The sequence below is a fragment of the Prionailurus bengalensis genome, chromosome B3, assembly GCF_016509475.1.
Source record: "Prionailurus bengalensis isolate Pbe53 chromosome B3, Fcat_Pben_1.1_paternal_pri, whole genome shotgun sequence".
NCBI lineage: Eukaryota > Metazoa > Chordata > Mammalia > Carnivora > Felidae > Prionailurus > Prionailurus bengalensis.
Window position 1 is genome coordinate 103,270,395 of NC_057355.1, and position 24,714 is coordinate 103,295,108.

At 38.6% G+C, this 24,714-nt stretch overlaps 1 protein-coding gene and 1 pseudogene across 2 annotated transcripts in view; one reads left to right on the forward strand and one right to left on the reverse strand.

Annotated features, from left to right (window-relative positions):
* The window catches only part of FBXO34 (F-box protein 34), an 89,356-nt gene that overhangs the window by 14,389 nt on the left and 50,253 nt on the right, over positions 1 to 24,714 (forward strand). The gene's annotated exons all lie outside the window — the stretch shown is intronic.
* Positions 13,827 to 14,627, reverse strand: LOC122469129 (annotated as a pseudogene).

Sequence of the window (24,714 nt, forward strand, 5' to 3'; positions counted from 1 at the left end):
CAAAATTGCAGAAGAAAAGTTTGAAACTAGCTGAGGTTGGTTAATGAGGTTTAAAAAGCCACATTGATAATCTAAAAGTGAGAAGTAAAGTAAAGCAACAACTGCTGATGTAGAAACTGTAGTAAGTTACCCAGAACATGGAGGTAAGATGATTAATGAAGGTGGCTACACTCAATAACACATTTTCAATGTAAATGAAATAGCTTTATAGTGGAAGAAGATGCCTTTTAGGACTTTCATAGCTAAAGAGAAGTCCATGCCTGGCTTCAAGTCTTCAAAGGACAGGCTGACTCTCTTGTTAGGGGCTAATTCTAATGATGATTTTAAATAGAAGCCAGTGCTCATTTACCATTCCAAAAATCCTGGGTCCTATGCTCTATACATGGAACAAAAAAGCCTGGATAATAGCAGATCTGTTTACAACATGGTTTACCAAATATTTTCAGTCTACTAGTGAGTGAGACCTACTGCTCAGATATTAAAATATCACAGCTGTGATGGCGATGTTCTATGAGATTAATGTTTTCATGACTGCTAATACAACATCCGTTCTGTGGCCCATGGATCAAGGAGCCATTTCTATTTTCAAGTCTTTATTTTTATTTTTTAATTTTTATTTATTTATGGTTTTTTTTCCCCAAGTCTTTGTATTTAAGAGATCCATTTTGTAAGGCTGTAGCTGCCATAGATAGTGATTCCTCTGATGGATTTGGGCAAAGTAAAATTGAAAACCTTCTGGAAAGAAGCCACCATTCTAGATGCTATTAAGAACATTTGTGATTGCTGGGAAGAAGTCAGAATATCAACATTAATAGGAATCTAGAAGAAGTTGATTCTAACCCTCATGGATAACTTTGAGGGTTCAAGACTTCAGTGGAGAAAGTAACTGCAGAGGTAGCAGAAACAGCAAGAGAACTAGAATTAGAAGTACAGCCCGAAGATGGGACTGAACTGCTGCAATCTCAGGATAAAACTTGAATAGGTGAAGAGTTGCTTATTATACATGAGCAGAGAAAGTGGTTTCTTGGAGTGGAATCGACTTCTGGTGAAGATGTGAAGATTGTTGAAATGACAACAAACGGTTTAGAATATTATGTAAACTTAGTTGATAAAACAGCAGTAGGTTTTGAGAGGATTGACTCCAATTTGTAAAGGAGTTCAAGCAGCATGCTCCTTTGTAAAAGGAAGAGTCAGTATGGCAAACTTCATTGTTGTCTTATTTTAAGAAATTGCCTGATCAGAAGTATCCTGATCAGTCAGCAGCCATCAACGTAGAGGTTAAGACCCTCTGCCAGCAAAGAAGATTAAGACTTGCTGAAAGCTCAGATGATGGTTAGCATTTTTTAGAAATAAAGTATTTTTAAATTAAGGTATGTACAATGCTTTTGCATACTTAATAGACTACACCATAGCATAAACTTAACTTTTATATGCACTAGAAAAGCAAAAAATTCATTTGACTTTATTTTGGCATTTGCTTTATTGTGGTGGTCTGGAACTGAACTGCACTATCTCCCAATATCACATACTTCACAGTAAACTGACAGGAAGACAAGCGAGTAATGTGTTTTTCAGGAGTTTCTCTCTTAAATGTAGAATAGGGCACAAGGTTAAAATGCTTTTTTTTTTTGCCTTTTATTTTCTCTTGTACATTCCTTAACATGTAGAAACTTAAATCTTAAAGTACCCTTTAACTTAATTGGGGAAAAAGAAAGTAATCAACAAATCTATTCCATTTAGTTCCTTTTCTATAATAAAAATTTCTTGTGTTTCTCTTAACTTTCTGAGCTTCTTTTTTCTCCCCAAAGGTGGTTTATTTTAAGAGAGAGCGAGCCATGCACGTGTGTGCACATGCGTGCATGGGGGAGGGGTAGAGAGAATCCCAAGCAGGCTCTGCACTGGCAGCGCAGAGCCAGATATGGGGCTTGAACTCAGGAACTGTGAGATCATGCTGAGCCAAAACCAAGAGTTGGATGCTTAACCACCTGAGCCACCCAGGTGCCCCAACTTTCTATGCTTCTATTCTCCATTTGCTATGTGGGCTCAGATAAATTATATAAATATATTCTACTAACTTGTAATTTTTTTATAGAATAATATTTTTAAAATAGGTTTTTAACTCTATAAAATAAGCTTTTGGTGGGAACTTCAGGAAAAAATTTCATAGTAATTTTCCATACAACCAGGTGGTATTATGAGCTGCACTTACTTTTGAAGTAGGAAATAACATTAGAAAAAAGGATGTATGCATATGTTTTCCCAAACCACATGATGATGTCTTGGAGAGCAGAGCCCTCTTTCTTAGCTATCATGGCACAGACCATTGAACCTTGCACTTGGTAGATCTTTTTTTTTTTTTTTGAATTGAAGTGAATCTTGGGAAAGTGGTAGAAAAATGATTAGACTGTCAGTAGCAATGTGTTAGTCCTTCAAGGGCAGTGGGGAGAAGCTATTAGTATAATGTCATTGTTAGTACTTTTGAAATTATCATCTATTTAGGTAAAGAAACTTAAAGGGTCAATGTCTATGCTCTAAAGATAGAGACTTTAAGATTTAGTATGGTATCCTCCCATTTTATCTCGAGGTCAAGTTGTTGTTGTTGTTGTTGTTGTTGTTGTTTTAAGCAACGAAGCTCTGATAAGCCAAAGAACAGGAAAACAAAAATATTCCCTATACTTGTAGTTGTAGTCCTCCTCGGGCCCCTTCCTGAGGTCTTCATAATTTGGAATAGAAAGTGGTGCCTGCCATGTTCCTTCCTGTGTCCTTAGCACGAAAGCAGTGCCTAGCACATAGTTGGTGTTCAGTTCGGTAAACATTTGTTGAATGAAAATTTATAAATTGATTTCTTTTTAAAAATTTAAATCCAAGTTAGCATACAGTGTGATAATGATTTCAGGAATAGATAAATTGATTTCTTTCATTTGATTTTGCTAGCACAGATTTTCTGGGCAGAGAGGGAGATACTGTTGAGGGACCAAATAGCAATAGCTGACATTTTTGCTTATTTGTTAGGTAGTGGTGATGGTATTAATCAGGTAGGCTTATGTTAGGATTTGCATTGTCCTTTCCCTGTGCCTAGAACACTATTCTCTTAGGTAAATCTTCATGCCTAACTTACTACCTACCTCCTCCGAATCTCTTATATATCACCTTCTTAAGCCTGTACTGATCACTGTTAAGTATTTTTTTTGAAATTTGATTTTTTTGAAGTTTGTTTTGAGAGAGAGAGAGTGTGTGTGTATGTGTGAGCAGGATAGGGGGGAGAGAGAGGAAGAGAGAGAGAATCCCAAGCAGTCTCCACATTGTCAGCACAGAGCCTGATGCGAGGCTGGAACTCAAGAAACATGAGTTCGTGACCTGAGCCGAAATCAAGAGTCGGTCAGTTAACCAACTGACCTACCCAGGCGCCCCTGACCACTCTGTTTAAAATGGTAACCGCTTCTCTCTCCTTGTACTTCCAAGTTTCCTTATCTTAGTCTGTTTTTTCCCATAACAACTACCTCCTTGAAACATATACTGTATAATTTACTTATGATTATTATTTACTGTCTCACCACCAGTGGTAGTTCCTTTAGGGGCTTTGACTATTTGTCTACTGTGTTCTACGTGCCTCATAAATGCTCAGCAAGCATTTGAGAGAGTATGCACACGAGTAGGAGAGGTGCAGAAGGAGGGAGAGAGAGAATCTTAAACAGGCTCCACGCTCAGTACAGAGGCTGATGTCGGGCTCCATCTCATCCTGAGATCGTGACCTGAGCCAAAATCAAGAGTCAGACACTCAATGGACGCTAGCCACCCAGGCACCCCAATTTTTATTTTAAAAATTTATATTTGAAAGTACTGTCTTCATTATTTAAAAAGTTTTGCTTTTGGAGACCACTGTGTGCCATTGTGCTACCAAGGCAAACCTGTGCAAGGTTTAAGGACTATATTCTTGGTGTAAAAGGGACTGAGTTTTGGCTTTGCTGAAATGCATCATCTGCTTCAAACCTCTAGCATCTTTTTGGTGAAGTTGTCATAGCCTTCAGTGCTGGTTTGGTTAATGAGAAAGAGTCTAGGTTTGAGTGAGTTCCACTGTGTGCTGGTGGAACATTTATTTCCTACTGGAGGTGGTTTTCCACAAAGGGAGGAATGACAATAGCAATAGCTTCCTTCCTTCCTTTTGACTAGGCTCTATACTAAACATTTTATGTATATTTTCTTTTCTAATCTTTATTAAAACCCTATAAGGAATGTATTCTTGTCCCTTTTTTCTCACAGAAAACTTAAGAGGTCTTAGAGGTTAAACAGGCAGTTTGCTTAGCCAGTAAGTGTGTAGAAGCTGGAATTTAATTCTGAGCAGTGTGACCTATAGAGGAATTTCACTGCACAAAATGTCTTCCTACTTAAGAGCACCTAGAAGTGAAAAAGAAATGAGAAACAACGTAGTGGAACTCTGATGTCACAGAGACCTTTATCTTTTTATTTGCTCCAGCTTCGCATGACTTAAGTTGATTGAATGAGGCCACTGCGGTTGAAACAGTAATGTTATGTTAAAGTTAAGCAATGCAATTTAAATAAAGTACATTTTAAATAGAACCAGAGCTAGCTCCTAACCAGATCTTCTATTACTTAGACTTAGTTTAGCTCAAGAACAATTTAGCTTATCTCTGGAGCAGAATTTGTTTGATCTTCCTTCATTTTCCCTAAAAACTAGATACAGTGGGATGGCAAAAATTATAATGTGGCTGCATTGAAAGTATAGTTTAGTATAGGTATAGAGGGGTAGAGAGTGGGTAGGTTTTGTTGTTCTGGATTTAAGAGAAAAGCTTTTCTAGATCCTAGAATATGTATATAATTATACCAGTGTAAATAGTCATCCCCTGTGTACCACACAAAATCATTTGTAATTTCAGATTTTGATTAGAAAATTCTTATTCTTTAATGTGAGTTACTTTTTGAACCTTAATTAGCTGTTTGTGTATTTTTGTCTGTAAGATGATGTGTTTTATTTCCCCTGCCGTAAAAATACTTCTGCTCTGTCTTAAGGAGCCTCATACCTGGGTATCTCCAGTATTATAAATTAATTTTTAATTTAAGTTTTAAAACCATGGTGGTTTATGGGGAGTGTATTAGAACCTATACTTGCAGGAAATCATGCTTACGGATACATACTTATATGCTGAACCCAGTAATGTTCTTACGATAGGAAGGGTTGTAGGATACTATTGTGTACATAGCTAGTAGAACCATTTTATTTAAAAAAATTCTCCAGGGGCACCTGGGTGGCTCAGTTGGTTGAGTGTTGGACTTTGGCTCAGGTCACAATCTCATGTTTCATGGGTTTGAGCCCAGAATTGGACTCCATGCTGACAGTATGGAGCCTGCCTGGAATTCTCTCTCTTACCCTCTCTGCCCTTCCCCCACTCATTCATTTTCTCTCTCTGTCTCTGTCTCTCTCTCTCTCTCTCAAGGAAAAAAAAAATTCTTCAGAGTAAGACATAGGTACTTATTTTGGAGATACATTGAGACTTTTCTGGCCTGAAATGATCATTGGTGAGAGTTGTGTCCCTTTTGGGTCTCTAGAACTGTGGTGAGAACATCATATTGAATGAGGTCCTATTCTTGACACTCCCATTCAATTTTAGTGGGATGAAATACTGAAAACTTTTTCTTAATCCTTCTTTTTCCCCTTTTGAAGTAGCCAGCAAAGGCTTTTTTCTCAAATGCATGTTCATGGTGAGGGAAAAATGTGATGGTTCAGAAGAGTTTATGATGAAAGCACTAGTTCCTTTTCCCACCCCTCCCCACCTCAGTTCCGTTTTCAGGGAAACCACAACAGTTGTTTCTGGTGGATTCTTTTAGTTTACTTCTTTCATTTCTTGGTTTCCTAATTTTAAGCATTATCTATTGATTTTCTGCTTTGATAGTCAAGGTTTAACTCTTATTTACCAACTGTCAAGAATTATAAGGGATCTGAGATTTGACCTTACTTGAAGCTAACAAGTTAGCCTGCCAGTTTTGTGGATGCTGGTGGAAGGCTCAGTTAGAGATAAAGTACAGTTTATTACTCATAGCAGTAGCAGTAGCCAGAGTAGCAGCATTCATTTATGTCAGTGTCCTAAACCTCAATTCCCACAGGGCACTGCAGATAGGGCCACATAATACCTGTTTGCATAGTAGGTTTTGTTACTGGAGAAAACTCTGAGCTTAGAGATTTCAAATATTTTATAATGGGCAGTAAGTGTGCCTGGCCTTTGCTCCAGAGGGAGATAGTAAGCATGTCTGCTTTTTGTTCTTGAAGAAAAGACTTTCTATCTTGCAAGGTCGTTTGCTGTATGAACATCTTTGAAAATAACAGTCCAGGGGCGCCTGGGTGGCGCAGTCGGTTAAGCGTCCGACTTCAGCCAGGTCACGATCTCGCGGTCCGGGAGTTCGAGCCCCGCGTCAGGCTCTGGGCTGATGGCTCAGAGCCTGGAGCCTGTTTCCGATACTGTGTCTCCCTCTCTCTCTGCCCCTCCCCTGTTCATGCTCTGTCTCTCTCTGTCCCAAAAATAAATAAACGTTGAAAAAAAAAAATTTAAAAGAAAATAACAGTCCAGAACAAAGAGCAGACAGTGTCTTGCCTGAAAGACCTAGAGACCTATTACAAATTATTTCTTCACACCACTACCCCATTCTCCATCTTCTTTCTGCTGTAGTTCTGCCATTATTTTTAGCTCTCTGGTCATCTTGGTAAATACTATGTATTTATTTTTATTTCACTAACAATAGATGGTGTCTTTTGACTTCCTGCTCTGAAAGAGGAGTATATAAGATAGGAATCCTTGTAAGTGTTAGAAAACTAGTTCAACCATAACTTAAGTGGAAAAGAAAATTGGTTTGAAGAACTGAGAGTCTGAGGAGGATAGAGTAGGACAGGATCCACATGCTCAATCCTTGCTTTGAAGAGTTGCTCTCTTGCTGTTATCAGTCCGATTTCCTCCTTTTAGCTTTATTTTCAGGATCCTTCACACCCTGCTACCCCCCCACCCCCACCCCGCCACCCATTCTAGGCTGTGTGTTTATTTCCAAACAAGTTATGACAAGGTGGAGAGAATAGACTGGTATAGTTAACAGCCTGGTCACATGCACACTCTTAGAGATGGGTATGGGGTCAACCCTATATGAAACACATGTGTTAGGGGTCTGAAGAAGGTAATTCTCCAAAGATAAAACAGGATGCCATTACCTCCCCATATCAGAATTCTCATTTGTATTCTTTTTTGGGGGGCATTTTTTGGTTTTATAGCTTCCTATGAAACAGTTAAGTTACACTTTTTAAAGATGATATCAAATTTCTAGTATCTCCCTTTTTCATAGTTAGCTTCCTTGATGCCCCCTATCTTCCTGCTCCATTCTGTGAGCTTTATTTAGAACTGCTGCCCAACTGACATCCTGTGACTTGCCTTCATTATGCTCCTGTTTCCCATATATTCCTCTTTCTTGAATTATTGCTTTGTTTTGCTAGTGTATATACTAAGGTAAGATGTGTGGGAGGTAAATTTTGAGTGATTCCATGTCTGGAAGGGTTTTTATTTTGTTCTTAAACTGGAATGTTAGTGTGGCTGGGAATGGAATTCTAGGTTTGAACATCATTTTCTGTCACATTTTTAAAGGCATTGCTCAACTATTAGTATCCTTCATTATTGATGAGAATTCCTAGACCAGTTTGATTTTTGGTTCCTTTGTAGATGAGCTGCCTTTTCTCTGAAAGCTTTTAGTATCTTTTTGATCTTGTCTGAAATTTTCCAATGATATGTCTTGATGTTGGTCTCTATTCATTTGAGCACTGAGCGGGCCCTATTGTAAGACTTCTATAAATCTATTAACTTAATCATCTTTTGGTGAAAACATATTTTTTTGGAAACTTTCTCCAATTTTTTTTCTTTTCATTCTGGATTTCTTTTTTTTTTTTTTTGTTTAATTTTTTATTGAAGGATAGTTGACACATAATGTTACTAGTTTCAAGTGTAGAACATAGTGATTCACCATCTCTTTATGTTACACTGTGCTCTCCACAAGTGTACTTACCATCTGTCACTCTCCAGTGCTGTTATAATACATACCACTGACTGTATTCCCTGTTCTTTCTGGAATTCTTCTAATCAAATGCTGATCTCCTGGACTGATGCTGTGGGTCCTTTGGTAATTTTCTGTCTCTGTTTTTGTCTATTTTCTAGATTTCATCTTCACAACTTCAAACTTTATATTGCCTTTTTATTTATTTATTTTAAAGTTTATTTATTTTGAGAGAGAGAGAGCATGAGCAGGGGAGGGGCAGAGAGAGAGGGAGAATCCCAAGCAGGCTCTGTGCTATTAGCGCAGAGCCCAACATGGGGCTCAGTCTCATGATCCTGAGATCGTGACCTGAGCTGAAACCAAGAATTGGATGCTTAACTGACCGAGCCACCCAGGCGCCTCCTCTATATTGCCTCTTTAAATTGATATTTTATTTCCAAGAGTCTTTTCTCATTCTTTTTTGCTTTTTCACGGCATCGTGTTTTGCTTTATGGATGCAGTATCTCGACTGTTTCTGAGGATCTTAATTACAAGGCTTTTGACAAGATCTATTCTGTTTTATGAATTCTCTTTCTTCCTTTGTCACATTCCTTTAACTTTTGTTGCCTTGTCTCTTTCAAGGTACAGATGTTTGATTCTGATTTACCCAATCAAATGGAAGAATGAAACCGTATAAAATTGATTTTGGGGGTGCCTAGGTGGCTCAGTTGGTTAAGTGTCTGACTCTTGATTTTGGCTCAGGTCATGATCTCACAGTCTGAGATCAAGCCCGGAACTCTGCACTGGGCATGGAGCCTACTTAAGATTCTGTCTCTCCCAATGCTCCTCTCCTGCATGTGCTCTCTCACGCTCTCAAAATAATAATAATAATAATAATAATAATAATAATAATAAATAAAATAAAATTGATTGGGATCTCTGCCTAGACAAGGTCTGTCAACTGGTGAGCTTTGCATTAAGGTGAGCAGTTTGGGGAGGCCCCATTATTCTTGGTCAGTGGTGCTAATGCTTTTTTTTTTTTTTTTTTTAGAGTTAGATTTGAATTTTTTTTTTTTTCAACGTTTATTTATTTTTGGGACAGAGAGAGACAGAGCATGAACAGGGGAGGGGCAGAGAGAGAGGGAGACACAGAATCAGAAACAGGCTCCAGGCTCTGAGCCATCAGCCCAGAGCCCGACGCGGGGCTCGAACTCACGGACCGCGAGATCGTGACCTGGCTGAAGTCGGACGCTTAACCGACTGCGCCACCCAGGCGCCCCGGTGCTAATGCTTTTAATAGCTGCTGTTCTCTTCAGACAGTTTAATTTCATTAAAGAAGGATCTTCTAGTTTTGTTTTGTTTTTTTAATTTTTTTTTTTAATGTTTTATTTATTTTTGAGACAGAGAGAGACAGAGCATGAATGGGGGAGGGGCAGAGAGAGAGGGAGACACAGAATCGGAAGCAGGCTCCAGGCTCTGAGCCATCAGCCCAGAGCCTGACGCGGGGCTCGAACTCACGAACCGTGAGATCGTGACCTGAGCTGAAGTCGGATGCTCAACCGACTGAGCCACCCAGGCGCCCCTAGTTTTAAATGTTTTTAATATTGTAAAATTTCAAAGATAATGAGGATTATGAAAAGAGCCAATGATATAGGGTCTAGAAGTGTTCAAATAATCATCTTTCCTGCATTTTAGAGTCAAAAGTTTTAAGGTATAGAGTAGTATAGTAGAGAACAGCCCAGACGTTAAGAGCCAGAGTGCTCGTGGTCAAATCTGGTTCTGCCACTGAGTTACACTTAGGTCACTTAACAAGTTACTTAGCCTTTCAGTGCCTGCCCACTTTTCTCATCTGTAATATTTAGATAATAATAATACTTACCTATTAGGGTTGTTATGAGGATTTAGTTAAAAATACATATTAGATACTTGGCATATGATAAATTCTCAGAAGGTGTTAATTTTTTTTCTCTCTTTGCCAATAATAATTATGCAATTTAGATATGGTGATGATTGCCCACAGCAGAGATTCTGGTACGATTAGGTAACTTTAGATTGTGTTTTTCTCTTTAGAACCTCAAAAAACATTTGGTGTCATTACTTGAAGTGCTGAAATGTGTATGTGCAAATGTTTTCGTAAAAGTCTTTGAAAGGTTCTCCTCCCCCACCTCCAAAGGATCTTACTAAAGATAACTTGATAAGAAAAGTAGTCTTGGAGCACAGCCAGAAAACTAGGAATGAAAAAATACTATTTTCATTCCCAGAAACCTCTGTACAATCAGAATCATATGTGCTCAGGATGTTAGGGAAGCTTTGTTCCCATGCAAAACACACTGACAGTCCTACTTCTTGGATTTCAGAAAATGTTGAAAGTGTCTTTATAAATTGATGTCTAGGGCAGGACTGGCAGGAGGAAATAGTTCTTGAAAGAATTTTTTTTTTCTTCTAGTACGCCCCCATTTTGTTGGAACACTGTGAGACTTCCTCACCACACTCTTCTGTTTGTGAAATTCAGGTGAATTATATAAAACTCTTGTGTGGTTGTTCCTGTCTCCCTACCCTCTCCAAACTTGACCCTTATTTGAACTAGGGGGTTTTAGTTTGAATTATTGATCTTGTTTTTTGTTTTTGTTTTTGTTTTTTCCTCTCCCACATAGTGGAAGAAGTCCTTGGAATTTATTATTGTTCCTGTTATTATTATTTACTTTTTGAAATGCAGATACACACAAAAGTAGTCAGTGAGCCCCTGTATATCAGTTAGTTTCAACATTTTGCCATAGTTGTTTATTCTTGTCCCCATTTAAAAACAATTTTTAAACCAAATTCTAGACATTGTGTCATTTTAGCGCTGAATGTATCAATATGTGTTTTTTAAAGGGACATTTTTGGGTACCTAGGTGGCTCAGTCGGTGAAGCGTCCAACTTCAGCTCAGGTCACGATCTCACAGCTTGTGGGTTTAAGTCCCACATCGGGCTCTGTGTTGACAGCTCAGAGCCTGGAGCCTGCTTTGAATTCTGTGTCTCCCCCTCTCTCTGCCCGTCCCATGCTCATGCTCTGTCTCTGTCTCTCAATAATAAATAAACGTTAAAAAAATTTTTTTTTAAAGGGACATTCTCCCCCATAACCACAGGGCCATTGTTTTACCTAACAAAATTAACAGATTGCTCTGTTGCCTAGCTTTTGAATTTTACTCTCCATATTAGTATCATCAAATTCCTTTACGTTGTCTAAAACCCAGATATATTCAAGTAGTGGTATCATTTTTTAAAGGACCTGTTTTTCTTCATTTACATGAAAATAATTTGTATTTTCCAAGTGCTTTGATTTTAATTTACAGAAAGTTTCAAGCACATAAAAATAGATGAAATCCATGTAATAACCCCCCATGTACCTACCACCCAGCTTTGACAGTTATCAACTCAGTGTTCAATTTTCTTTCATCTGTTCTTCCACTTTCTTCCTCTGGGGTTATTTTCAGACAAATCACAGATGTCATTTCATTTGTAGTCTATTGTATCTTTAAAGGATAAGGACTCTTTAAAATATATGTATATATATATTAAAATATATGTATGTATTTATCCCCCCAAGCCTTGATATCATCAAATATCCATTGTTCAAATTTCCAGTTGTCTCACACGTCCTAGTTTATTATATTTATTTATTTTTCAAATGTTACAGTTTTTTTAAAGCTTACACAAAGGCAGTTTATTAACAGAAGACAATAATTTGGGAATCCTGCTCATAGACCGCAACCACAATGACCCCTATTCTTGCGGGTGCTATTGGAGGGGATAGGGGTGACATTCTCAATCCTCCTGATCTTCATTCCTGAGTGGGCAAGGGCTCTGAGGACTGACTGGGCCTAGGTTCAGGGGTCTTGGTTCTATTTCCTCCTGTGGCCTGGAGTTTGATGTGGAGTACAGTGATGCTCAGCTCCTTGCACCCTCTGGGCTACATGCTGAGTAGTCAACAAGGCAGCATAGGGAGAGGATGCATCTTGGTCAGCCTCACCTTCATCCCACCAGTCACCTGGCAGATTGTTGCCTTGACAGATTGGTGACTTGGACAAATGTGTCACTGAGACATGTAAAGATGTGGTAGACAGCAAACGCATTTTCTTCTTCAGCTATCTGAGGTCCAAGGCTAATGACCTATTCTTCCTTCTTTTCTTTCTCCTTGCAAGGAACCTTTTCTGAGTGTCTCCTCCATACTCTGACACTGGAAAGCTCAATGTCCTAGTTTTAATCAGGATCCACATAAGGTCACGAACTTCCAGATGGTTGGTAATGACTTTTTAAATCCTTTTTAGTTTAGAGCTTCCCCCTCACTACCTCTTTTTTATCCCTCTTCTGGTAATTTCTTTATTAAAGAAACCAGGTTTTTGGTCCTTTAGAGTTTCCAAGTCTGGATTTTAATGATTATATCCCTGTGGTTTATAACATGTTCTTATGTCTTGTTCTCTCTAGTAAACTGTTGAGCATACTAAATATTCTTGTAATTCTGAAGATACAAAGGTTATTATTTTGTAAATTTTAGAATTGATTTAAATGCTATACAGGTGTATAATGCCAGTTACCATTTAAGGTGTGGCCTTTTCTTTTTGGTGAAACAGTATTTTAAAAAAATATCTTAATCCCCCCTCCATATTTTATTTGAGAGAGAGTGTGTGAGCGAGTGGGGGAGGGGCAGAGAGAGAAGGAGAGAGAGAGAATCCCAAGCAGGCTCTGTGCTGTCAGCACAGAGCCCAACATGGGGCTTGATCCCACACACCGTGAGATCATGACCTGACCCAAAATCAGAGACGCTGAACCAGCTGAGCTATCCAGGCACTCCAGTGAAACAGTATTTGTAAAGTGAGTTGATAGCTAATTAGAAGTTGTAAGCCAGATTCCTTGGTATTGCAGTGGACTACTCTTCACATAATGAAAAGCAGCCCTGTCAGGGCAACATTAAAAAGAATTTTATTGATGTTACGCAGTATCTAGTACACTTAGCTTTATCTTCTGAAATACATAGGTAGTGGAATTCCGTTGTATCCTCATGTAAAATGAAGGCTGTATCAGTGGCCTTTGGTGGGTCTTGAGTGAGAAAGCACCTAGCACAGTGCCAAGTATGGAAGAGACATTGAATGTTCATTTCCTTTTCTGTAAGCATGGTCATAATTGTGAGATTCTTCTGTCTTCATTAGAAAGTTTTAGGTAAAAGGCTGGTGGCCAGGAAAACCATACCTAGTCTAAAGGGTTAGTTTGGGCCAAGAACAGGTCTGTCAGAGTGAGCCAGGGTGCACAGTCTTAGAACAGGTTATGGAATAGATGGTCAGAACAGATGAGTCATGTCACACATACCCGTGTTCCACTGTTTTCCCTTTCCCCTCAACCCATGTTCCACTGTTCCCTTTCCCCACCGACCTCTGTGGTTGCTGTCTGACAGATAGTACAGCAGAAGATGGGCATTAGGTCAGTCCTAGTACAAGAAAAACAGTGGTTGGACCACTAGGAAGACAGAGCAGCAGAGGTGGCCATAGGGAACTAGGGACCAGGCAAACAGACTGGTCGAAAGATGTAGGTATAGCTCCAGCATTAAGGAAGGACAAGGTGGTTGCAGAGACCATTTCTCTCCTCCTCCTCCTCCTCCTCCTCCTCCTCCTCCCTCCTCCCTCCTCCCTCCTCCCTCCTCCCTCCTCCCTCCTCCTCTCTTCCCCTTCCTCCTCCCCTTCCCCTCCCTCCCCTTCCCCCTCCTCCTCCTCCTCTTCCCCCTCCCCCTCCCCTTCCCCTCTCCCTCTCCTTCCTCCTCCTCCTCTTCTTCTTCTTCTTCTTCTTCTTCTTCTTCTTCTTCTTCTTTCTTGCAGTTTCTGGTTTCTTAAATGACAGTTTTCTTTCATGAGGCCTTAAAATAGTTTACTGGTAAGAGTATTTCAGCTAAGCTTCTAGGTTTGAATAACAGAACATCCAAATGGAGATGACTTTTGGAATTCTTTTTATCAGCTAGAATCAGACATTTGGACCATCTAGTACACTTAGCTTCTGCTTGCCCCTGCTTGGTTGTGTAGGAAATTTATATGATGTTAGGCTAATAGTATAGAAATTAAATTTATTTATTTATTTTGCAGTTTTATACCTTTATTTGACAGCATTTAGTTCTCACCCACATTAATTGCCTGTAGGTTTTGGAGAGTGGTGACAGGTGCATAGGTAACCAACGTATAGAGCTTGTTTGGTGAATTTTTATTCTTGTTACGTTTTCTGGTCAACCGCGCACATATGTGGTATGGAATATTTCTTATGCCTTTTGCCCAGACAGCTTTGTTGAACCTGGTGTCCATGTGCACATCTCTTTCATGGCAAATTTCCGGATGCCTTTGAGTACCCGAGGGGCACTCTTCTTGAAACCCACTCCATGGATGTGCTTGTGAATGTTGATGGTGTATTCTTTGATTACTACCTTGATAGCCAAACAGCCCTTCTTTTTTGCCACCCTTCTTTGCAGTAGTCATTCTGCCAGGTCCTGGTTGCAAAAAAACAAACAAAAACAAAACAAAAAACAAAAAAACAAGAATAGTATAGAAATTTATATACCCTTGCTCACATCAAGTGATTGTCATCTCTTGTTTGGGGGAAAGTATAGGGATAGAGGAATCTCCTTAAGGAAACTCCCTTTAGTAGTTATTTTTCTCATAGCTAGCAGCTAATCTGAGTACTCTGACTAGAATAGGCTTAATAATTATAAAGTAGTGCTAAGTTACTTATTAGCTATGGGAAACAAATTGTATGGTATTTCCTGGGTTTAAAGAAGAATTGATTAAAGGCTAAGAAATTGGTTTTCCTTCTTTGGGAAAGTCTTTTCTAAATCTAATCTAACTAGTCTTTGGGCAAATACATCAAAGTGTAAGGGACTTGCCTGTGATTTGAACTACATCTATATCTCTTTCTGGTGAATAAAGAAGTAGCAAAGAAGCTAAGTGTCAGAGCTTGTAAAGAGATTCTGGGGCAAGTTTGCTCCTAATGTTCCTTAATTTAAGCAAGATGGTTTCATGTTTCTTTTCTGGAATAAACTCTGAAAACAAATATGTTGAGCATACTGGAGCAGAGTAGAGTAGGAGAAACAGTCAAGGACATTGTACATTCATTGACTGGGGTAGAAAGTACCCACAGTGGCCTATGTTATTCTGATACAGTAGAACAACCTAGATAAATAGATAATTTTTTTTTTTTATATAATCAAGTTTACTCATTATTTTTGAGAGAGAGCGAGAGAGAGCGAGAGAGAGCGAGCGCACAAGCAGGGAAGGGACACAGAGAGAGAGAGAGGGAGACACAGAATCTGAAGCGGGCTTCCAGGCTCTGAGCTGTTAGCACAGAGCCCAACGCGGGGCTCTAACTCACAAACCGCGAGTGAGATCATGACCTGAGCCGAAATCAGATGCTTATCGGACTGAGCCCCAATACAATGTTTTAATATGCGTTAATTTCTAGGACTCTTTACAGAACTCGTGTTTTAAGCATAGGCTATTCTTTCTTTCAGTAAAATGTTAAATGCCACCTATGTCTTAACACCATTACAAGAACTGACCGAGTTGTTGAAAAATGGTTACATAAGAGTGAGCACTAATTTTGGTTTGCTTTAAACAAAGTAGACAGGACCATTCTGTCTAATTATATTATCGAGTGGGTACTCTGCTAAGGGATCTGATCCTCACCACAACTCTGAAGTATCAGACTCAGAAGTAGTGACTCACCCAGTGTCCTAGAGAGAAGAAAAAATGGCTACTCTTAGAGTAGAATCCAGGCTTTACAGGAATTGAGGTGATATTTTGCTTAACCATTGTGTGGGGGGGGTCTTTTGTGTAAATTACTATATTTAAATAGTCTGTGACATCATAATTTACTGTTTTTACTAAATATCACAAATTAGGATTTGATAACTGGTTACTCCCCCACCCTGGCCCTCCCATGGAGCTAAATTAGGATTGGAGCTTCCAATTTCATAGGTGGTAGCCTGTGGGGAGCTGTTGGGAAGGGAAGAACTTGGATCCTGTTATCTATTTCCATAGTTATAATTTTTTTGGAACTTTTGAAGCCACGAGAACTTTTTTTTTTTAATCCCCTTAATTTCCTTCTTCCTCATCTTGCTTCCATTTCCTGTCCCCAAATAAAAATAATCACATTTGTAAAAGAGGGCAAAGGGTGTTGAGAACCAGCAGGTCTAGGCAGATGTTAAGTGTAAAGGGCAGGAAGCCATGTTTACTAGGCCAGGTAACTGCCTGAGAAGAGATGTGCCCTTAGAGAAGAGTCTGGGTACAAGGGTGGTAAAGACAGAGACAATTTCAGTTTCCTTTGAAGACTGTCATTCATATGGGTCCTGTGGGGCTGATGTAAAGGAGTTATTTCATTGGACCTGTTGGAAGGCTCTTGTTCTGTGTCCAAGTGGGTGAGAAGTATTTTTTTTTCTTTTAAATTATGTGAGGGGTCTGTTGAGCACATTGGAGCAGAGTGGAGTATAATAGTCAAGGGCATTGTACATTCATTGCCTGGAGCAGAAGGCACCCACATTGGCCTGGGTTATTCTGATATGATAGAATACCACTCGTTGGATGTAACAGAGGAGAACAACAAAAGCAGGACAATGATCAGTTTCTTAAATTTCTGTAGTTTGTTAGGAGATCCGTGTATAATAGTAAATTTATTCACAAGTGATTAACTAGCAGGTTTTTGCTTGGTTGCTATTGCAACTATCACAGTTCCTTTTGCTACTGGGAATCCAGGTGGACTCCTGAGAAAGGTTCTTGGTTTTGTCACCTGGCTTGGTGACCTGCCGAAAACCACGTGAGATGTGCTTTATGTACCCTCATGAACTTGTGACCTTGAATGTACCAGAGTCTAATACTATGATGGTATTAAGTAAACTTCCTTTTGCATTTAGATTTTGAGGTTGGAAAAGCACTCTATGCCTTCCTTTGGTAAAAGTCTCTGAAGTTGAACAGTCTTTGTTGGTGGAATGCCTTTTCTGCCACTGGAGAGGTTCAGGCTGTGTGACCTCTTAGAGAATGGGTTATAAAAAGGACTCAAAAGTCATACTGGAAATAGGTAACCTTTAGATTATATACACATTTTGTTCATTTTTAAAATGTAAAAGTTAAAGATTTTCCCAAATCTAGAAAAGTAAAACTGGAAAAAAGATTTTAAATTTCTTTTTTCTTTACTCTTCACCCACATTATTAGGTTTTCATAGCTCTAATCAGTATCTGTGTTTCCCTCCTATTTGGAAATATGCTTACTTCATACATAACAGGTATCGTTCTTTAAATAAAGGGGGGGGGTTTCAAACTTTCTCTGCTTTCCACAGTCCAAATACCTTTATGACTGTATCATAAATGTAAATAAAGCTTATCTTCAGTAATTGCATTTCTGGAAACAGCTTTAAGTCCTTCTCCACTTACCAGGCAGTCAGGTTTTGGAAGGGATGTTTTTTTGTTTTTGTTTTTTAAATGTGTTTATAGGGGCACCTGGGTGACTCATTTGGTTCAGCATCTGACTTTGGCTCAGGTCATGATCTCATGGGTTCGTGAGTTTGAGCCCCGCGTTGGGCTCTGTGCTGACAGCTCAGAGCCTGGAGCCTGCTTTGAATTCTGTGTCTCCCTCTCTCGCTGCCATTCCCCCGTTCATGCTGTCTCTCTCTCTCTCTCTCAAAAATAAATATTAAAAAAAAATAAATGTTTATATACTCTAGTGGTATTTGGATACACATTTTTAAAATATGTAACTTATTTCATTTGTAAGACAAATTAATTTGTTCAGCTAAAGCAAACAACCAACCAAATAAAACCAACCGTTGTCCTTTATTTTAGTTGCAATTTTTGGCAGCTTTTATTCCTTGGTTTTCTGACATATTCCAGGCTATTTTCTAGTTGTCCTGTTGTGCTCAGGTTTTAAGAAACTGGCCATCAGGGGGTGAAAATGGCAGAATTCTGTATCCTTAAATGAACGTACTAACTCAGCATTTGCCCATTTCTGCATGTCTTGTCAAGAAAAAGTAGATTTCTAACATTGGACAGGAGACACAAAGCATTATACTTTGGCAGATAGCGGCTATTTTAAATCTTCATCATTCTCTTTTGAAAATACTCAAAATACAAAATAACACTAAAGAGGAGAGGTGCAAGTTTTTTTGATATCACTACAGAGTTGGATGTCTCATTTGCAAACTGTGTCATATAATGGGCTTCTCTTTATTAGCTTGTTTGAATATATTCGTGTCTCTTTTTTTCCATTTATGGCTCACCAGTGTCTCTGTGAATGGCTGTATGAACAACAGACCTCACTCACTGGTCTGTGTTGTCTTATCCATTGGCCAAATTTCAACCATGATTCCAGTGATGTACCTATTTAACAATTTTACTATTCCCTTTAGGAATCACTATAAAGATCTATACCCAAAGGATATTTGGCAACAGTAGGAATATGACTTTGATCCTAAGTTTTATAAATTTACATTAGAGAGACTTATAAACAATTTTTTGTTTTCATTGGATAAATATTTAAAAAAAATTTTTTTTAAGTTTATTTATTTTGGGAGGGAGGAGGGGCAGAGAGAGAGAATTCCAAGCAGGTTCCACACTGTCAGTGCAGAGCCCAACATGGGGTGTAAACTCCCAACCCGCAAGATCATGACCTGAGCTGAAATCAAGAGTTGGACTTAACCAACTGAGCCACCCAGGGGCCCCTGATGTTTTAATTTTACTTTAGAGACAGGGAGAGTGAGAGAGTGCGCACAAACTGGAGAGGGGCAGAGGGGGAAAGAGAATCCTAAGAAGGCTCCTTGCTCATGGAGGAACCTGATGCTGGGCTCAGTTTAAGGACTGTGAAATTATGACCTGAGCTGAAATTAGGAGCTGGTTGCTCAACCCACTCAACCACCCAGATGCCCTTGTTTTCATTTGTTTCTTGTTATTAGCAACTTAAAGTGTTGACTCATTCAGAAAAGACCTCAGATGAGCTGAAATTTGAAGTGTTTATAAAGATAGTTACCTGTTTGGGGTGGTTAGGTGGCTCAGTTAGGTAAGTGTCCAACTCTTGATTTTGGCTCAGGTCATGATCTCACATTTTGTGCGTTTGAGCCCCATGCCGGCCTCTGCGCTGACAGTGTGGAGCCTGCTTGGGATTTTCTCCCTCTCTCCGTCTCTTTCTCTCTGCTCCTCTCCAGATCATGTATGTTCTCTCTCTCTCTCAAAATAAACATTAAAAAACAATAAAAGCAAAGTTACCTGTTTTGAGTGCTCACAGCATTTTTTGCTAAGCATTTTACATGCATATGTGTTAAGGACGCAAGATTTTTGTTGTCATATTATTAGACCTACAAGCGAGGTATTCTTTAAAAAAAAAAACCCAAAACTTCCAGGGAGGTTCTAATCAACTAAAGTTGAGAACAGTTGCTTTAGGAAGATTAACAGATACCTGGGACACCTGGCTGGCTCGGTTGGAAGAGGGTGCAACTCTTGATCTCGGGTTTGTGACTTCAAGCCCCACATTGGGTATAGAGATTTCTAAAATAAACTTCAAAAAAAAAGGGTGGGGGGAGGATCCACAGATACTTGGCTTGGGTCTCTGGGTGGCTGGTTAAGTTTCTTGGAGAGAAACTATGGAAAGGGGCTTTGTGTGTAAGTGTCCAGTTGGGTTGGCAGTTGGAAATAGGATCTGAAGCAGTTGGGTTCTAGAGACGAAGTATGGGAGAAGTATTGGCAGCTGGATGGTATTCAGGGTTATAGGGTTAGGTAAACTTGCTCTGGGAGAGCTTGCATGATGAAGAAAAGATGCAGAATCCTAGGGAACCTTGAAATGTTTTGAGTGGACAGAAGGAGAGGAGTAAGAGAACAGATACATAGGTGTTCAACGAAGAAACAGGAACAGCAGAGGAGTGTGTGGTATTTCAGAAGCCAAGAGAGAAGATAGGATCAGGTTACAGAGAACAGAGGTGCCTGGCATATGGTGAGTGCTCAATAAATACTTGTTGCAAGTAGAATTTAAGTTTCCAGTGGATTATCAGTTAGGAGATTGCTTGGTAAAAATTTAATTGGTAGTAGTATTTTTCCTACCTTACTCTTAGGCTTGTCTTGTTCCCCTTTGTAAGTTCCTTATTCTCTGCTTTAACAGAGTTTTATAGGGCTTTGCTATAGGCCACTGGTTCTCCCAAGTGTGGTTCCCCAGACCAGAAGCATCAACATCACCTGGGAACTTGTTAGAAGTGAAAATCCTCAGGCCCTACCCAGATCTACTGATTCAGAAGCGACTGGGATGGGACCCAGTCGTCTATGTTTTAACAAACCTTCCATGTGATTGTGATGCTTGCTCAAATTTGAAAACCAATGTCTTAAGACTTTTTCTCTGTGCTTTCTACTTAGGCGTTTAGTTTTTTTTGTTTTTGTTTCTGTTTTGTTTTTTTTTAATCATGGCTTCAGTTACCATGCTATGTGCCAAAACTTCCAAATTTACCTCTTCGATCCGTTCATCTGAGAACCGGGTCCACAGATCTAATTGTGTGTTATTCATTTTGATTTGGATGTCTCTCAGTTCCTCCAGCTCAATTTGTCCAAAATTGAACTCAGAATTTTTCTCCCAGCCATCTTTTCTGGGACTCTATAGTAGACACTGTTATCCATGTGGATGTTCATGCTAGAAACTTAAGCTTGATTCACTTTCTTACACAAACACTAACAAGTTCTAAGTATATTCCACTCTGTTGGTTTAGGAGACACACACACACACACACACACACACACACACACACGTACCAAACAAACAAAATGGCGATAATGAGTAAGTGTCCCCCCAAGTTAATTGAGAGACAGTCTTTTAGGAAGTGTCAATTCTCAGAACTGCTAGTGAGTGATCAGCCTGCCTTGCTGAGTATGATTCCAGAGTTTAAAGGTTAATAAGTATTATAAAACATGGTTTCTAAACTCAAGTACTTCATCTTGTGTTCAACCAAAAGAACTTGTGTATAAATGTATAACATAATCTGGTTACTGTTACCGGAGAGAATATACAAATCTATGTCTGTTGTAGTCCATAGACAGTTCCAGGGAAAGGTGGGTTGTGAAGTGTAGGACTCTGGGGCCAGGATGTTTTGGTTGAGGTCATGATAGCACCACTTGCTGTGACCTTGGGCAAGTTAACTTTCCTTCACTATGCCTCAGTTTCCTTAACTGTAAAATTGGAGATAATAACCATCCATACCTCAGAGCTATTAGGATTCATTATACAGTATTTAAGACTTTGCAGTAAGCGGTGCCTGGCACATAGGTAAAGGTTCAATAATGTAAGCTATATTATTACTATCTCTTCCACCTTGTCACTCTAGTCCATCCATTCTTGAATTCTCTTGGCTACTAGTAGCTATTCAATTCAGACATACCATGCACTTGGATGCTTTAAAAATGCTTATGCATCCAGGTCTTCATTTAACCCTCCTCTGATTCCCCAGTTTAGGTTAAGGTTCCTTTTATATGTTTCCTTAATACCCTGTACTTTTTCACAGTACTTTGTAAACATTATTATTATGTTTTTAGTAACAGCTTTATTGAAATAGAATTCATATACCACACGGTTAACTCATTTAAAGTGTGCAGTTCAATGCTATCCACAGAGTTATGTAACCATCACCAAAATCAATTTTAGAGCATTTGATTCAAGTTGTAAGAGTACCACTTGCTATCATGAAGATAGCAGAAAGGGTCCCTATACCCAGTAGGGGTCGTTTCACATACCCTCTACTCCTCCCAGAAAATCTGCTTTCTGTCTGTCAAGAGTTGCTTTTCTGGACGTTTCATATAAATAGAACCATGGGTGTGATCTTTTGTGTTTGTTTTCTTTCATTTTGCATAATGTTTTCAAGGTTCATCCATGTTCTAGTACATACCAGTAAGTCATTTCTTTTTATGGTTGAATAGTATTCCGTTGTATGGATATACACAGTTTGTTTATTTGTTCATCAATTGATGGACATTTAGGTTGTTTCCACTTTCTGGCTGTTAGGAATAATGGTATTGTGAACATCCATGTACAGGTTTTTATGTGGACGTATGTTTTCATTTCTTGAATTTATACATCTTTAAGAGTGAAATTGCTGGGTCGTATGGTAACTCTATGTTTAACCTTTTGAAAAACTGCCAAATTGTTTTCCAATGCTGCTGTATACTTTTTACATTTCTAATACCAGTATATGAAGATCCAATTTATCCATGTCCTTGCTAACATTTATTTTCACTTTTCAATTCTTGCCATTCTGGGGGGTGTGAAGTAATCTCATTGTGGTTTTGATTTGCATTTTCCTGATAGCTAATGATGTTGGGCATTTATTCATGTGTTTATTAGTAGTATATCTTTGGAGAAATTATTTATTTCCTTTCCCCAGTATTTAATTGGGTTGTCTTTGTATTACTGGGTTACAAGAATTCATTATATCTTCTAGATACAGATTCCTTATCAGATACATAATTTGCAAGTATTTTCTCCCATTGTGAGAGGTTGTGTTTTTCACTTTCTTGATAGTTAAAATTTAACATTTTAAATTTGGTGGAGTCTGTTTTTTCTTCTGTTGCTTGTACTTTTGGTGTCATATGTAAGAAACCATTGCCTAATTCAAGAAGATTCATTGCCCAGTTTCTTCCAAGAGTTTTACATAGTTAGTTTTAGTTCTTACTCGTTACGTAACTATTTTTCTGTCTTCTCTGTTAGAAAGTCAGCACCATAGGAGGACTAGGATGGTATTTGTCTTATTTATTTGTCCTTTGGGCCTCATTTAAGGCTTGGGAAATACTAAGTGTTCAGTGATGATTGTTCATGATTTTGGAAAGACCAACTTTGAGGAGCTATTATCAAAATGCATTAAAACACCTAACTTGAAACAGTCTAGTTTTTTGTTTTTTCTTTTAAAGCTAGGAACTGAAATATTTTGTTAATGTTGCCAGGAGCTGAATTAATACTGAAGATTAGGTTTTAGGTAAATAAGTGTGTTAATTATAATTGCTTTACTTAGTTCTCAGAACTTGCTTGTTGGTAACATTACAAAACTGGACTTCATAGCTGAGTATTTTATGCATTTGCTTTTAGACTTTTAGAATTTTTACTCTATTCTCCATCTTTGATTCTTAAAAGAATAAAGCAGTGAACAAGTCCCGTATTTCTAAACCTCTGTATGTCCTTGTGATAAACAAATTTTATGCCACTTTCCAGGAATCTGATACCACCCTCAGTAGGTGTTGGAAGATATAGAACCTCTTTTCTGGTTATTTCCACAGTAAGGAGGAGGATTTTGTGAGGTTTTCCTAACAAATGATGTTCTCCTTCCTGTAATACTAGATTTGGAGTTAAGGTGGCATCTGAAGTGAGGGTTTTGGTGTATATGAAATTCAACTACTGTGACTTCCCTGAATAACATAGACTTTGTCACTGTAAAATTGCATGCTTAATCTTTTGAGGAGAATTGGCATTTTGAGAATGACTGATTTTGTACCTGACTAGGGGTCAGTTTTTTGTTTTTGTTTTTTTTTTTGTGTTTGTTTTTTTTATTTTTATTTTTGGGACAGAGAGAGACAGAGCATGAACGGGGGAGGGGCAGAGAGAGAGGGAGACACAGAATCGGAAACAGGCTCCAGGCTCTGAGCCATCAGCCCAGAGCCTGACGCGGGGCTTGAACTCAGGGACCGCGAGATCGTGACCTGGCTGAAGTCGGACGCTCAACCGACTGCGCCACCCAGGCGCCCCTTGTTTTTGTTTTTTAATGGATTGATGCTATAAAGTAATTTTAATGTGAGAAGTACCACATACTAGTACAATAATCAAATTTAGGTATCTTGATAGATTTCAGACAGAACCTGGAGGAAAATTTTTAGGATGAAGCTAAATCATGGAGGGAAATATCACCTCATTTAATATTTGGGTTTAAGAAGGCCTCAGTAATGGGTATTTATAAAGAATGTGTAGGTATTTGCATATATTAAACAAATTAGAATTTTACATCAGAAAATAAGCAATGTGATTCTCAAGGGATAGTATTTGGATTTATTGCTTAGTTACAGTGACTTGTCTGCTGCTAAAGTGATGATATTGTTTAATGTGAGAGAGGTATATGTCTCAATTCTGATGAAATTACCTTTAGGTGTGTGTTTATGTTTGTGAATTTAATTTTTACGATGGTAACCTCATTCTATCGTGAAAAACTTAAAAAAATCTGCTAGCCTTGAGTGCTGTATTTTTTATGTTGGGAATAGCAGATTATCTCTAATGCTTGAAGCACCAGCCCCTGTCTTATAAATAGCATCACTGTCTTTCTTGTCCATGAAAATATCTTTCAGAATATGTAAGTTTGGGTACTAATTAGACATAATCTTAAGTCATTTGTGGTGGGGGGAAACTTTCAATGAATTCTTCCATATTTCAGGCTTCCCATACTCACCTACCACTTTATTTTATTGTGAACTTGAATAATTTTCTTTTTGAATGATTTTTTTCTTTGATCCATAGCAGTTAATTGCAAAACAAAAGCAACAAACAAAATATGCCAAACTGCAGCTTCCACAAATGTCAAGAGAATAGCAGAGTTCCTGTACTTCAAAGTTGTGAGGGTGGGTGAGGTGTGGGGGTTTGATTGAAATGAAGGGTTGATTAGTCTTCTATGTTCTATTCAGTTTTCTTTTGACC